The sequence below is a fragment of the Piliocolobus tephrosceles genome, chromosome 16 (assembly GCF_002776525.5).
Source record: "Piliocolobus tephrosceles isolate RC106 chromosome 16, ASM277652v3, whole genome shotgun sequence".
NCBI classification, from domain to species: Eukaryota; Metazoa; Chordata; class Mammalia; order Primates; family Cercopithecidae; genus Piliocolobus; species Piliocolobus tephrosceles.
The window spans coordinates 44,547,253-44,560,578 of NC_045449.1; the positions used below are offsets into that span (position 1 = coordinate 44,547,253).

At 53.8% G+C, this 13,326-nt stretch overlaps 1 pseudogene; it reads right to left on the reverse strand.

The window, feature by feature from the left end:
- Positions 1–2,342: 2,342 nt before the first annotated feature.
- Positions 2,343–3,037, reverse strand: LOC111537323 (annotated as a pseudogene).
- Between the last annotated feature and the right edge of the window lie 10,289 nt (positions 3,038–13,326).

Sequence of the window (13,326 nt, forward strand, 5' to 3'; positions counted from 1 at the left end):
CTACAGTGGTGCTTGGCACACAAGGTTCACTGTCTGCAGGTTGAATGGAGGTGGTGGGTCTATTCTCCACCTACCCTGGACAGTGAGCTCTAGGAGGGCAGAGTCTACATCCCAGACCTGCCTGCCCAGTGCCCAGGACTGTGTAGGGGCACAATAGGTGCTGAAGTCCATGTTTGTGGGCTAAATGATCAGGGACTGTCAAAGGGGTTTCTTTCTTTTCTTTAAAGAAAAAAAAAATTGCGACGGGGATCTCACTGTTTCCCAGGCTAGTCTCGAACTCCTGGCCTCAAGTGATTTTCCCATCTCAGCCTCCTGAGTAGCTGGGATTACAGGTGCGTGCCAGCATGCCCAGCCCTGTGAGCAGCATTCCCATCTGTCCCCAGCACATCGAGAGCTGCCTTTGGGCACAGCCACGGGCAGGATGGGAGAGAGGACAGAGGCAGACAGGAGGATCCCTAGGCTCGCTCTCTGATGGGGTCTGCACACACACCCAGCTCCTGGACAGACAGTTCCTCTGGCTGACCAAACTGCGGCCTTGAGGGGTGGTCATGAAGGGAGGGTAGGCGTCATAACTGGTTTCCCAGGTGTCCCAGGAGACGGAGGAGGAGCTGATGGTGGTGGCTCAGAGGGGATAGAGATAGAGCAGGACTGCTCACCTTTGCACACCTCCAGCAGACCAGGGAGTCAGCCCCTTTCTGACTCTTTTGAATCGGGTACCTTGGGCTTCAATCACTCTCTCTGACCCCATTTCCTCCAGCCGAAAAATGGAGCAAATAATAGTACCTGCTTGTGAGCAGAGCCCAGAGTGGACCCTCAGATGTTCTCAATCATTGTGAGGCTATCAATGATAATAATGACGAAAAAAATAAATAGAATGAAACAGGGGACCTGGCCTCTCACTTCCCAGTCCCAACGGTTGTCTCAGACTCCTCCTGGCTTTGGGTTAAAGGAGACAGGATCCCATGGGCCTTGGGGGAGCTGAAGGCTGGATGGGGAGTCAGGGATCCAGAGAGAGCAGATAGCTGGGCCTGTGGGAGGCAGGGCCCTTTCTTTCTTTCCAGAGAAAGAATAGCCTGCAGCTGAATCAGCCCCTCCTAGTCCCCTAGCCACCAGGCATTATGGGCCATGGCAGGGGCACAGAGGGTGGTGGCATCAGGGCAGGGCCAGCTATCATGGCGGGAGCTTGGGCTGGTCCATTGCTGTGGTTCCACCAGCTCTGGGCAGAGCATGTCCTTGTCCTGGGTGGCCCAGGGACAGTAAGGAAGCACCAGGGACAAGGAGTCAAGAGACCCAAACTCCAGCCCAGGATCCACTTCTCGCTCACCTCAGGGCAAGCCATTCCCCGTGTCTGAGCCTCAGCTCCCTCCTCCGGCAAATGTGAGAACTGGATTAGGTGGTCTCTGATGCCACTGGACAGGTAGGCCATGGCTCTCTAGGGAAAGTGAGGTGAAGCCCCTCAGCACAGTGCCGGGCACATAGCAGGTACTTGGCAAATATCGGGGCTGCCACTCATTTGAAGTGTCCTCTGAGGATAGGAAGGGCAGGATTCCCTTCACACTCCACCTGCCCCGGCTTCTGCCAACAAGAACATCCTTCTCCAGGGAGCCAGAGGCTGTGAGTGAGGTATGGGTTGGCCTCCTAGGCTGGCCCTTGCCTCTTTTCAGCTCGGCCACTTCCATCCCACCCCCAACCTTGGCTGCCTCCAACATCTGGCTTTTCCCCTTCTTCCCCCACCTCAGAGCCACCAGCTGAGCCTTGATTTCCTGCAAGAGGCCCCTGTCCACTTTCTGGCCTCCCCACTGAGCCCCTGGCTGCCAGTCACCACCCCGGCCCTCAGAGATGGCGGCTGGCAGGGGTGCCAGTGGGGGTTCCCACCAACCGCCTCTCAGACCTTGGTTCTCTGGGGCCTTCTCAGGTGGTTTCACCCCTGGGCAAAGCCCAAGTCCTCAGCTAGTTTTCCCTAGAATTTTGAGTTTCTTCAGTGCTCAAGCCCTGCAGACTTCAGAGATATCAAAGCCTCATCATCCCAGCAGTGAGCTCTGGGCCCCACACAGAGGCCCTGCCCGCTCCCTACTCCCAGAGCTCCCAAGTTCCTGCTCAAGGAAAGGTCCTGATCCATAAAGAGGCAGTCCACAAACCTCCTGTGTGGCAGAAGAACCTTTTTTTTTTTTTTGTCCCCAGGGAGGCATCCTGCAGTTTTATTCTTTACAGGAAGTCAGTGCCCAGCGTGTTCCCTCTCTACAGCCAAATAAAAAGCTGCTGTCTCTAGAGGGGTGGCAGCAGTCCTGCGTGGTCCAGTGAGACTCAGAAGGTTCCAGGAGACTTTCAGTCCTGAGTCCCTTTCAGTCATGGTCTTCTGAGTCTGACTCTTCTGCAGACTCGGATGCACCCCCTGGCAAGTCATCTCCCATCTGCTGGAACCTTCCCGACTGGGATTCCCATATATATTTGATTGTCACCTTGAATTCAGCCATCTCATACCCAAAACGCTTCAGGACGCGAGCCTGCTCCGTAGTCAGCACACCTCATAGTCGGACAGCAGGGTCACCACACCTCTCTTGAGGGCAGTGGGCAGGGCCAGCTGCATGAGCCGTGGCTCCATGGAGTGGGGGAACTGCTCCAGGGACCCTGAGTCCAGGCTCACAGCAAAAGCTACTTTGTTACCAGCTCGGGCGTAGTCCATTTCTGTGTATTTCGTAAACCATTCATTCACCTCCTCCTCTGTGCGGTTGGTGAACAGGAGACCCACTTCACCCCTCAACCTTTTGCTGACGTGGTGCAGGTTGTCTTTGTTCTCATCTCTGACCCAAGGCCACCATCATCACCTTGTTTTTGCCAAAGAACATCGAGCTGAGCTTCCAGGCGTTCCGATGTCCTTCAGCTTGCTGTTCCTCACGATGGCCACAGAGAAGATGAAAAGGTACTCGTAGGTGTCCACACATTTCCAAAGCTCTTCTATCAGGTTTTGTCTCAATTTCAAGCCTTTCATGGCAGTTTTGGTTAAGGAGACTTTCTTGTCGCACTTGGATTTGGGCATCGCGCTGAATCCACGTGGAAGAACCACTTTAATAGGTAACTTGCAAATACCATGGGGCATCTGAAGGGGCAGCCATCTGTCTGCTGGAGCCGGGGAGGGCAGATCTGGGCTGAGACTGGACGTATGAGCTGTCACTTGCCCATCATACAGTGACGAGGGAAGGAGATGTTGTCTGAGGTCTGGGAAAAGCACAGCACTGGGATTCCCCACCTTCCCACGGTCCAGGGCTGTGTGAAGACAGCAGGGAACTCTGGAGCCTCAGGCAGAGGAACCCTTTGTGGGTCATGCCCTGGGGTCCAGCAGCAAATGAGCAATGAAGCAAGCCGCCCCTAAACAGTGTGGGGTCCAGGACAAGAGTACAACTGGAGGGTCACCATCCAGCTAAACATTGCTAAACACATTCTTCCTACTTTATTTGACAATAAGCCTTCATAACAACAATTTTTTTTTTTTTTTTTTTTTTGAGACAGAGTTTTTCTCTGTCGCCCAGGCTGGAGTGCAGTGGCGCAATCTCGGCTCACTGCAACCTCCGCCTCCCAGGTTCAAGCGATTCTCCTGCTTCAGCTTCCCAAGTAGCTGGGATTACAGGCACGCACCACCACACTTGGCTAATTCTTATATTTTTAGTAGAGACGGGGTTTCTCCATGTTGTCCAGGCTAGTCTCGAACTCCCGACTTCAAGTGATCCACCTGCCTCGGCCACCCAAAGTGCTGGGATTATAGGCATGAGCCACTGCACCTGGCCAACGACAACATTTTTTCTTTGTCTTTTTTTGAGATAGAGTCTCATTCTGTTACCCAGGCTGGAGTACAGTGCCATGATCTTTGTTCACTGCAACCTCCGACTCCCGGGTTCAAGCGATTCTCCTGCCTCAGCCTCCTGAGTAGCTGGGATTACAGACACGCACCACCATGCCCGGCTAATTTTTGTATTTTTAGTAGAGACGGGGTTTCACCATGTTGGTCAGGCTGGTCTCGAACTCCTGACTTCGTGATCTGCTCACCTCGGCCTCTCAAAGTGCTGGGATTACAAGCGTGAGCCACCGCACCCAGCCAACAAAATTTTTAAAATTGCATAAAGCCATGGTTTTTATACAGTTAAATGTATATGTGACTAAAATATTCTAATTTATTAAAATAAAAGTCAGAATATAAATTATAACCAATTAATATTGAAGTAGAAAATTAAGATTATTTAATTGAATCTAATTTCTTTCTTTCTTTACTTTTTTTTTGTCTCACTCTGTTGCCTAGGCTGGAAGGCAGTGGCACAAGGATAGCTCACTGCATCCTCAAGCTCCTGGGCTCAAGCGATCCTTCTGCCTCGGTCTCATGAGTAGCTGGGGCTCAGTTGCACACCACCACCCGTGGTTTTTTTGTTTTGTTTTGTTTTGTTTTTGTAGAGACAGGGACCTTGCTTTGTTGTTCAGGCCGGTTTCCAACTCCTGGCTTCAAGCAGTCCTCCCGCCTCTGCCTCAAAAAGTGCCGGAATTACAGGCATGAGCCACCTCGTCCAGCCTGATTCTAAATTTTTTATTTAAAATTGTGTAAATCTAAATATTATGGTATATTTTGATAAAATATAATGCTTTGTAATTTCAATGTTCACCATCCATCAAATTACCAATGTAAAGAGTTACTATCAAGTTTCATGCATGTTCCATCTAGACCTACCTTTATACAAATTAAGAATTATATAAAGGCTGGGCACGATGGCTCACCCCTGTAATCCCAGCACTTTGGGAGGCCAAGGCAGGTGGATCATAAAGTCAGGAGTTCGAGACCAGCCTGGCCAAAAGGGAGAAACCCCGTCTCCACTAAAGACACAAAAACTTAACCTGGCTTGGTGGCACATGCCTGTAATCCCAGCTACTCGGGAAGCTGAGGCAGGAGAATCGCTTGAACCCGGGAGGCAGAGGTTGCAGTGAGCCAAGATCGCACCATTGCACTCCAGCCTGGGCAACAGAGCAAGACTCCGTTATCAAAAAAAGAAAATTATATGAATTATTTAGTAGAGCAAAGTGTTTCTCATCTGCAACGTGCATTCATTTGAATACTACACTGATTTATGAGTACCTCTGGTACTCACAAAGAAGAAATAAGGACAAGGATGCTCAACACTACAAGGAGATTTTATGTAAGAATCCATTTAATTATTCTTGAATGTTTTAAAAATATTAATAATCTGGCCGGGCGCGGTGGCGCAAGCCTGTAATCCCAGCACTTTGGGAGGCCGAGACGGGCGGGTCACGAGGTCAGGAGATCGAGATCATCCTGGCTAACACGGTGAAATCCCGTTTCTACTAAAAAATACAAAAAACTAGCCGGGCGAGGTGGCGGACGCCTGTAGTCCCAGCTACTTGGGAGGCTAAGGCAGGAGAATGGTGTAAACCCAGGAGGCGGGGCTTGCAGTGAGCTGAGATCCGGCCATTGCACTCCAGCCTGGGAGGCAGAGCGAGACTCCGTCTCAAAAAAAATAAATAAATAAAAATAAAAATTAATAATCTATTGCATGTATGCTATTTGAAAGAAATACTCTAACAAGTATATCTATTTTTTCTTTCAGTTACTTCTGATTTTTTGTAATTAGGATGGAGCAGTGACTTCCAAGCTTCTTATACAGCAGACTGGGAACCGGAAGTTATGCTCCCCATTCATTTTTCATTTCACCCCAGCACTTGTACAAAGTCCATCTCCGCCACTGGCTAGGGCAGACGCAGTTGCTTTTTGTTTCAAACACACTTAGAGCAAAAAGCCGACGACTGGGGCCCGATTGCTGTAATGACAGAAGTGTAGAGCGGAAGTTTGAAGCTGTGGGTTGCACCACGCAGCACTTGGTACCGGAGCCTGCGTGACCTAGGCTGTCATGGGTTCTCCAACAAAGGAAGCATCAGTGTCATATCCATGTCATGAGGGGCCTGGGGCAGGGATTCCTCTTGCTGGCTCTGGAAGCAGTACTGCTTTGAAAGGTGTTGAGCAGAGAAGTGACATGGTAAGACTCTCGTGTTAGAGAGACCACTGAGGCAGCAGATCAGAGGGCAGTGAGGAGGCTGGAGGCATATTAGGGGGAAATGTCAAAGAAATTTCTGGATGAGAAAATTAGAAGCCTGGACTAGAGAATTAATTGTGAGTAGAGAGATACAACAAGAGGTTAAGAGAGAGATTTAGGAAGCAAGACTCTTGTCCTGGACCCCACACTGTTTAGGAGCAGCTTGCTTCATTGCTCATGCTTTTTCCATGCTTTCTAGAACCTTCTCTCCAAGGTTGGGGCTAGGGGCAAGGCACCAACAAATAATCATACAATTACAGTAAGAGAGGTTCACAATCAAGGACAAAAGGTGATAGGGACCAACCCAGTCCTGGGCTACCCCAGCAGTTAGTGACTTAGAGGAGGCAGGGTTTGGCAGACCCTCTCTGTGGAGTGCTGTGCCTTTAAGTGCAGAGAGGACTCTGGGTTGGACTTCTGGGGCACTGCTCTGGGGTGGGTGCAATGCGGAAGACAGGCTGGGGGCTGGGGCCAGGGAGGAGCATCGAGTGCCAGAAGCAGGGCCTGCTTGATTTGGGGCCGAGGGCCCAAAGGCATCAGGCTGGATGAGGTGACCTCACAGGGAGCCCTTCCAGCTTCAGGCTCTTTCTCCTGATGGCAAAGGCTAACCCTCCGCCAGCATCCCCCACACTCCACCATGTCTACACCTGGCGGCTCTAGCAGATGGTTATCTCCCCTCCCCCACCCCACGCCTCACCCAGCCCCGCCTGTCCGTCTGCCAGTCTGCCAACAGCCCCACTCCTGGCCTTTCATCTCATGCCACGGCAGCCAGGCTGATGCTGCAATCCCCCGCCCCCCGGCTGTCCAGCTCCACAGCTTCTCCTGTGCTTGGGCCCCATAGGAGCTGGAGACCCGGGACCCCCAGGGCTTTGGCCCCCTGCTGCCGACCTGCCCAGAGTAGTCTGGGCGGCATGGCCTCTCCTCAGCCTGTAAACACACACACACCGACACACCTTCCCAGGGTCACATGAGCACACACCTTGAGGCTCACCACCACTATCCTTTCCTCCCTGGGCAGCTTCCCTCCATCACCATCCCCCCAACACCCTGCGACTCCTCCTCTCTCAGGAGTCCTTTTCCTGCCCTGTCCTTTCTGACTTGAAGGCCCAGGCAGCCATGGGGAGGCAGTGAGGTGGCAGGAGGAGACTTGGCAATCAGAGGCACAGACGTTGCTGGCGGTAGCAGCCATTGTCTTCACCTGAATCTTCTCCTTTTCCTTGGATTGGCAGAGGCAGGCAAGCACTGAGGCAAGGGGATGGATGAGCTGACCCACGGCAGGTGAGGAGGACCAGCTCCTCAGGTGAACAGGCTGCCACCGCAGGCATCGGCTCCCTTCCAGCCTCAGCCCCATTCCTAGGGCCTCGGGTAAAGTTCAGGCTGAGACCAGCTGGCACTGGTGGGGAGGGGACCAGGATAAGTTTTTGGTGCTGCTGGTGATGGCAGCCGCCCGCCAGGGGGCTGGGAGAGAAGCAGAGGATGCTTTGATGAGGGCAGGGATGCTGAGGCAACAGCTCAAAGTTGCCCTCTAGGGCTTGCTGTGAAGGAGGTATGGAGGAGGCAGAAAAGGCTGGAATGTTACTCCTCTGGTGAGGGGGTGAGTCCTAGCCATGGCAGAAAAGAGCAAAGCCACATCTGGCAGAGCAGGGCAGAGGCTTTGTCCAGAAACCCTCCATCTGAGTCCCACCCGCAGCCTTGGGCACAGATAGTTGGGCCTGGCCTGAGCTCTGCTGGCCACGGCCATCCAAGAGCCAGGCGAGTATGTGTGGGTGCGTCCTCCCCGGGCCGGGGGGGGCCTGAGGGCAGACACCATGTCTTCTGCACCTTCCTACCTGCTCCACCACAGTGTCAGAAGGCACGGCCTGCTGCCAGTTACAGCCAGGCGCCTTCCCTTCATTCACCGCCCATTACCTACTGCATCCTAGGAGCTTCACAGGGACACGAGGGGCAGGGAGCATTGTCATCACCCCCAACTGTCTGTGGGTTAAGGAGACCAAAACAAAGGCAGCCTGAGGAGGGGGTCCCAGGGGCTGGGAGTTCCTCAAAGCTACCCAGAGGAAGTGTGGCTGGAGGAGAGAACAGAGGATGGGCAGGGATTAGGGAAGAGAGGACCCACTGCAGCAGGGGAGAGGGCTGTGATCAAGCCACAAGAGCACGAGGGTGGGCGGACGTGCTGACCACCAGCTCTGAGACCCACTGCCTGGGGGAAAGTGGCAGGAATAAGGTGTACCTGCAGAGAGGAGGCAGAAGAATTACTTCCGGGGCAGGAGAGGCCTTGGGGAAGGAATGAAGGGAGATTCATATTTTACTGTTTCTTTTACTACACTGTTGAATCTCATACAAGAATGTATGACTTGTGGCATTAGAAAAAAGAATGGTGAAATTTAAATCATGTGTTGAGTTTAGTTAATAGTAGTGTACTTTCTTTTTTTTTTTTTTTTAAGACAGGGTCTCACTCTGTTGCCCAGGCTGGAGAGCAGTGGCATGATCATAGCTCACTGCAGCCTCAAACTCCTGGGCTCAAGTAATTCTCCTGTCTCAGCCTCCCAAGCAGCTGAAATTACAGGCATGTGCCACCACATCCAGCTAATTTTTAAATTTTTTATAGAGACAGAGTCGCACTCTGTTGCCCAGGCTACTCTCAAACTCCTGGGCTCAAGCGATCCTCCCGCCTCGGACCTCCCAAAGTGCTGGGATTATAGGTGTGAGCCACTGTGCCTGGCTCAATGTTTGTTTTTTAGCTATGACAAATGTACTCTGGTGATACAGGATGTTAACAATAGAAGAAACTGGGTAAGAGGTGTATGGGAATTCTCTATTTGCAACTTTTCTGTACATCTAAAACTATTCTAAAATTAAAATGTAGATGTTAAAATATATAATAAACACACACACAAAAATGCCTCACTGAAAGTGCTGCCTCCAAGAAAGCCCATGCAGTTACCCTGACACACTGATGGCTGACATCACCTGATGGATAGGTACAGGGGGAGCAGGCCACCTGCAGGGGAGGGGATCTTGTTGCAAAACGCAGGTGGGTGGGGACAGTCTACATGCTTGACCAGTGGGTACCAGGGAGATTTTTCTTGATGTGTCAAGGAAATTCTAGGCTATTGGTAAGCCAGGCTGCTAGCCAATCCAGTCCAGTGTGATGGGGGTTATGGTGCCAAAATTCAGGAGCTGTGAGAACATGAAGCGGGGACCCTCACCCACACATGGGGAGACGTAGCATCTCGTGCCTGAAGAATGTTCATTTCACCCCGACGCTTGTACAAAGTCCATCTCTGCCACTGGTGCGCAGACGCAGTTGCTTTTTATTTCAAACACTTAGAGCAAGAAGCCCCTGACTTCTTGAAGGAAAAGGGAGGAGGATCTGCCCTTGGCTCCTTCTGGAGGGTTGAGGGGTACGGGGTATGGAGCTCAGGGGAATGGCAGCTCGGGGCCATGGACAGAACCTGAAGTTCAGAGTCAAGCAAACCTGCGGGAAGTCCAGACTCCTTACTCGCCGTGTCTTTGGGCAAGTCACTTCAACTCTTGGGGCCTCAATTTCCTCATCCATAAAATGGAGATGGTCACTCTATTTGTCCTGCCTGGCTCCCAGAATTGTAAGCGTCACATGAGACAGTCATCATGAAAGGGTTTGGCATGGGGCAGAATCACTCTGGAAAAATGAGCATCGAGTCCATAGTGAGTTGAATGGCGGGGGCACCGTCTCTGCCCTGTACCAGAGTCAGCTCTGACCGTCCACAGTCCTGGATGCAGAGCTCAGAGGAGCTCCTCCAGCCAGGACCCTCCCCAGGAGCAGGCACCCTCTGCATCATTGCTGGGGGCAGATGCCAGGCCCTTCCTGAGCCCCTGGGAGATGGGCCAGCACCCCCCACGGTGGGTGGAGGGCAGGCAGCGGGGCCCTGAGAGAGCTAGCTGCCAGGGCTGGGAAGATGCTGAGGTGGAGATGGAGGTATCTGTGAGGGCTCAAGCCCAGGGGGGAAAAAATTCTTGCTGGAGCTGTATAATTAAAATCCTATTAAGCGGCGCCTGGCAGTCTCCTATCAACCCCCACCGAGGCTCCACCGACGAACCCTCGCAGCAGCTGAGGCACCCCGCTCTCTGGGCAGTGGCTTTGGGGCTGGCTTGGCTGAGGGAGCGCTGGGGGCCAGGCCGGCTTTGGGCAGAGCCAGGGTGGGCCAGGGTGTCACAGGGGAGGGGAGTGTAGTCACGGCTCCGACCCAGCCTGCATCTGGGCCTGGCATCCCTGCCATCCTCCCTCTGTCCCGTGAGCACTGAACGTTCTTCTTCCACCCCCTTAGCCCCTGGGCCTGGGGCTAAGGCACTGGCTTTCTGGCTTCCCATCTGCCTCCTCCACTTCTCTCCGCTCGCTTTTGTGGGCCCTGGAAGGCAGCTCCTCTGAGCCCTCACTGAGCCGAGGCAGCTGTCTGAGGAAACACCTGCACACCCCGCTCTCTGGGAACTGGCTTGGGACGGGTTCGACTTGGCAAAACCAGGAGGGCCAGGGTGGGCACCGGGGAGGGGAGGGCAGCCCATCTGAGGTGACTGTCTGAGGTGACATCCCTTTCTTCTCCTCTCCTTAGGTTCCAGGTGCCCCCTTTCCAGGCAGTCTGCCAAGACTCTCCCACCCAAACCCTACCTACCCTTTTCCCAGTGCCCCATGCCTCAATATTCACTCAGTCTGCACGCTGCTGCCTTGCCCTGTGTCTATATCTTGAGTACATTGGTGTCTTGGCTCCCCCATCAGACTGGTTTCTGCCTCCCCCATCACTCTGTGGGTTCCCTGCAAGCACTGTGAGTTCCATGAGCCTGAGGATTGATTGGTCTCCCCGCAGGAGGGGCCCTATCCAGAGAGGCATGGTGTCCAGCCAAAGCACTAGAGTCCTGGGCAGGAGCGGGGCCTGGGCCCAGGGACTCCCCACCAATCCCCTCTGAGTGGCCTGCAGAAGAGCTTCCAAAGCAGGGCTGATGAAATGGGGGCAGGGGCAGAGAATGGAGGAGCTGGCTGGGCCCTGGTCCTCACTCTCTGAAGAAAGAACCCCAGCACCCCAGAGGATTTCTAGGTCTGCCCCCAGCCTCAGCCCCTGTCCCTTAGCGCTGCCCCTGGGGCCTAAAATGGGGATGGATGCTGTAATCCCCTCAGAGGGGCGTGGGGGCCTGATGTAATCCCACCCCCCAGCCTTACCCCAGGTGCCAGCCCAGGATGACGATGGCAGGTGAGAGTGGAGGGAGGAGCAGGAAGGTGGCCTCGAATACCAGCTGGTGCAGGTGGCCTGGCCCCATGTGCCCTTCCCAGAGCTTCCTGGACTCCCTCCTGGGTCACGGCCCTAGGACCTCAATCCCTGCCTCCACACCAGACTGGTCCGAGACCAGCCCACAATGGATGGGGAAGCTTTCCTTGACTCCCTCCAGCCTCTAGGGGAGAGGGTTTCACCCCCTTCTCGGAATCCCTCTGGGATCTCAAAGGACTATCAGGACCATGGCTCACTGCCCTTCTACCTCTCCACTGGGTTCTGCCAGTTTCTCAGGCGCCACTTCACAACCCAGGATGCCCTTCACCATCCAGAGGGACCCCCTTCCTGCCGGTCTCTGGTCCTTGTAACTGAAGAAGTGAGCACAGCTCACCTTTTAGCCTGAAGAGGGGGAAAAGTGGGAAGGGGAGACCCCCCTCCCCACACCTCAGTATTCACTGAGTCTGCACACTGTTGCCTTTCCCTGTGTCTACATCCTGAGCACATTGGTGTCTTGCCTCCCCCATCACTCTGAGGAGCTCCCGGCAAGGAATGTGAGTTCCATGAGTTCCCCACTCCGGCCCTCCAGCATCAGCCTGGCATCTCAGGGAGTCCAAAGGCGATGGCTCTAGTCTGAACTCTGCTGCTAACCAGCTCTACGGCCTTGGCAGCCATCACACCTCTCTGGGACCCCATTTCATCATCTTGATGGATCTACGGGTGTAGAAACGGACTCGTCTCCCCACCGCCCCCATGCTGCTTTCCCTACTCCACCCCCTGTAACCCCACCCCATCACCTCCCCACGAGTTAGCCACTCCCCATGCACCCGCATCCCACCAGGTACCTACCCAGCTCTTGGCCATTCCATTTCAACAAGCATTTATGAAGCACACATGAGGTGCCAGTGATGGGGTCACAAATACAAAAGCAGGTCTATGGCCATTGCACTAGCTCCCCACTCAGGTTACTTCGGGGAGGGATGAGACTTGAAATCAAAAGAAGGCCACTCAGCAGAACCGTAGAGATTGTTGGATGCTCCATGCAGATTTATGCAAATGTGAATGCAAATGAACCAAGGAGGGACAGGGCAGTTTGTGGACCAATTTTGTTTCTGAGTATAGATTGGATGTAATGTTCAAACTGGAAGGGACTTTGGCCATGATCTGGTGAAACTGAGGCCCAGGGAGGGAAAATGTCACACCCAAGGCCTGTAGCACACAGGTAACGCACCAGGACCTGCGCGGGGCTCTGTCACCAAAGCAAACAGAAGAACTGGGCCTTCCTGGGAGCTGGGGGCATTCTCCAAACTCCCCCAGAGGGGGGACAGCCAAGAGCATTGTAGCCACCCAGGCTGCATGAGACTGAGCCCTGACGCATTGACACCCAAGCCTCGGATCAGTTCCAGAGCGGACACATCCCTGCCTTAGAGGTCTGGCATTCTAGGTGGGGAGTGGGCAGGAGTCCCCTGACAGCAATGCAAGGCACGGGAGCCACGTCCCAGAAATGTGTGAGCTTCACTGCTTGCTGATGAGGGCCAAGGAAAGAGAGATTCATTCTGGCAGTGGGGACTCAAGGAGGGTTTCCTACAGGGGAGGCGGATATGGACAGAAGGGAGGCTCATCCTGGATCTCCCGGGAGCGGGTTGGCTTAGTACTGTCCTTCTGTGCAGGTCAACAACACAGACTCCTTTACCCCTGTGAAAGCCACTGTTCTGGTCCCGGCGCCTCACTGGAGAACAGGAGGCTCAGAGAAAGACAGGCACACCCCCACTGAGTCCCGCCACAGCCAGATCCCCTGCCTTCTGCCCTCTCCTTTCCAAGTCACGTCATGCGGCCCTGGCCACTGACAAGGAGTCACCAGGCCTAAAAGGCTCTGAAAGACCTTTTGAGGAGACAAGGTGGGGACAGAAGGGAGGGACAGGAGTCAGGCTCTGAGGTCCTGGTTCCCTCTGCTTCCTGACTTCTCCCCCTCCCCCTGGCAGCTCTCCCCGTTAGATCCCAGTTGAGAC